The following is a 2743-nucleotide window of genomic DNA, read 5'->3' on the forward strand; positions in this document are numbered from 1 at the left end:
TGACTTTCCTGGGAGAGTCCTCTTCTCGGTAAAATATAGACACTGATGACATTCTCATCAGCAAAGTGAAGAGAATGTCTTCCAAAATATTTTGCTGGAGATACTGGTCTCAAGAGATATCTGTGAGCAGGGGCAGGGAATATGGTTTTGTAGTCAATATTTGGGAAATTCTGCAGACTGAATCTCTCTTGGATAGTCACAAAGTACATTAGCATGTTAAAGACTCTGGAAAGTTCTGTAGTAAAGAAATCTGTTTGTTTTTTTCTTTAATCAGCAATTTTACTTGGGGCTCCCAAAGCAGATGATGAGACAAAGATTTGAGTACAAGTAGTTGATTTGGGAAGAGAAGGGGAAAAAGGTAAGGAAATTGAGAAGCAAATAGGGAAGGGAAGGCATCCTTGAAGGAGGCATTGTTAAGCCAGCTGCCACTGGGGGCAACTGGACCTGAGTCCCACTGGGACTTCCCTGGTGGTTCAGTGGTTAGGACTCTGTACTTCCACTGCAGAGGGCCTGGGTTCAATCCTAGTCAGGGAACTTAGATCCCACATGCCACATACTGTAGCAAAAAAAAAAGAAAAGAAAGAAAGAAACTTATGTGATGCCTGTTCATAGCTAAATTATCATCTAGTCCTAAACATTGACCCTCTTCTTGCATGCTACAGAAGGCTGACCTCCTTCAAGGGCCCATGGAGCAACAGACTCCATCCAGGCTTGGGAGGTGGGAAGTCTCAGAAACAGGCCCTGAGCTCCCATCACTTCATCCCTGGGATGTGTGGGTATCTGTTTCTCAGGCTTTCCTCCCAGAGGTGACCCGAGAAAATAGGCCATCTCATCTTTCACCACAGTCATCCTTTGAAATGGAGAGGATTCATCTAGGTTCTCAAGCTTGCAGGTTTGATTTTTTTTTTCCAGTTCTATATGGACCACCTGAACTATTTGCTTGTGTTGACAGAGAGAATTCTTACCTGAGCCTGTGGAAAATCTGAGGTCAGAGATCAGTAACTCAGGGCTAATATCATAGCTGTTGGTACCAAAGAAAAAAAAAGAAGCACCAGTCCTTCATGAAGAAATGTGGTCAGCCCTCCAGACAGATGGACGGTCCCTAATGAAGCATCTGCTGAACAGTCAGTCCGTCCAACACCGCTGTCAGCATCCAACCTGACAGCAAGGCAGCCAGAGCCTCACTTTGGGTGGAAAAAATTGCACTGGCCTCGGTTCAAGCCTCCTCACTCTCTTTAGCTGACAATTTTAAAAAGAAATCAAGAACCAGAAAGAATTAGAGGTTTGCCAATTTTTTCCCTCACATCCAGAGGCTTTCCTGCTCCTAGAAAACATGAGATTCATTTTGAAGCTCTGTTTCCGCCCTGCACAAACATATCAATAATCGTCCAATGATACACACACCTTGACTGTATTTACAAAATGTGAATATAAATTATCTGGCAAATCGTATTAATGTGAATATACTTAAGGATGTTTGAGTGAGACAGTGAACGGACCTGTTTGTAAATACCAGATCCCAATGGGCAATCACTTCAGTGGGTTCATCCAAGAGCCTGATGCTGTGCTGAGGGGTAAGGAGAGAGTAGATTAGCTTCCTTGGAACTGCTGTTTCTGCAGCAAAAGAGGGTCAGAAATCGGCCATTTAGCACATTTCAACTTCCCACAAAAGTGAATGACACAAAGCCTGGGTTCAAGGAGTCAGTGGCTCAGGAGAAGAGATTAACATGTTAAAAAGCCAAACTTGGGACTTCCCTGGCGGCTCAGTGAATAAGAATTCACCTGCCAATACCGGGAACACAGATCTGATCCCCAGGAAGACCCCACATGCCTTGGAGCCGCTAAGCCCATGCACCACAGCCACTGGGCCCGTGGCATTGCAACTACTGAAGTCCTCCCTACAGCCTGTGCTCCCCAACAAGAGAAGCCGCCACAGTGAGAAGCCCGCACACTGCAATGAAGAGTAGCCCCCGCTCGCCGCAACTAGAGAAAGCCTGCACAAAGCAACAAAGACCCAGCACAGCCAAAAATAAATGAAATTATTTTTAAAAAGAAGTTGAGGACATAAACAAGAAAAAAAAATTTGATATAAGAACTTAGGTACAAGGCAGCATGCTGAGGGTCTGGAGAGTTGATGGAGATGCCCTAAGGAAGTAAAATGTTTGCCTTTTTGTAAAAAAAAAAACATCAAATATTACACAAATATTGAGAAAAGAAAAAGTTTGCCAGTCTTAAGCTCCAAAGATGATTCATGTTACCAATAGTTTGGTGCATTCTAGACTTTGCCTATGATTTTATTCTTTAAGAAAATTTGTTCTTATAGCCCATCTTGTTTTACAGCGTGTTTTTCTTTCACTTGACCATACACCATTTTTCTCTTCTGTAGCAATCTCACTTTTCTCTGCCTGTGCATGGTCTTCCATTGTGAGGAGGCGCCGTGACTTATTTCACTCTCCCCTACGGATGGATGTTTAGATTGTTTCCAACAAAGTTGCAGTGAACGCCCTTGAAAGGACATGTCTTTTTCTGGTTTAAAATCCTAAAAGTAGGTTTGCTAGATCACAAGATACAGATGTTTTATGTGTAACTAACATTGTCAGACTAGAGGAAACAAATTTTAAGTTGGCCTTGAGGATCAGAAGAAATAGGGGAATCAGATTTTTCAGACTTAGGTCAGCGTATGAGAAAGGATGTACAGCTGAAAGACGAAGCAACAAGCCAACTCCTGCGACCTATGATTTAG

The 2743-nt window shown here is 43.1% G+C and overlaps 1 non-coding gene across 1 annotated transcript; it reads left to right on the plus strand.

Moving 5' to 3' along the window:
• The first annotated feature begins 462 nt into the window (after positions 1-462).
• On the plus strand, positions 463-534 carry TRNAG-UCC (transfer RNA glycine (anticodon UCC)). The gene has a single exon. It is a non-coding gene; the product is annotated as a tRNA-Gly (tRNA).
• Positions 535-2743: the final 2209 nt, after the last annotated feature.

The sequence above is a fragment of the Capricornis sumatraensis genome, chromosome 12 (genome assembly GCF_032405125.1).
Source record: "Capricornis sumatraensis isolate serow.1 chromosome 12, serow.2, whole genome shotgun sequence".
NCBI lineage: Eukaryota > Metazoa > Chordata > Mammalia > Artiodactyla > Bovidae > Capricornis > Capricornis sumatraensis.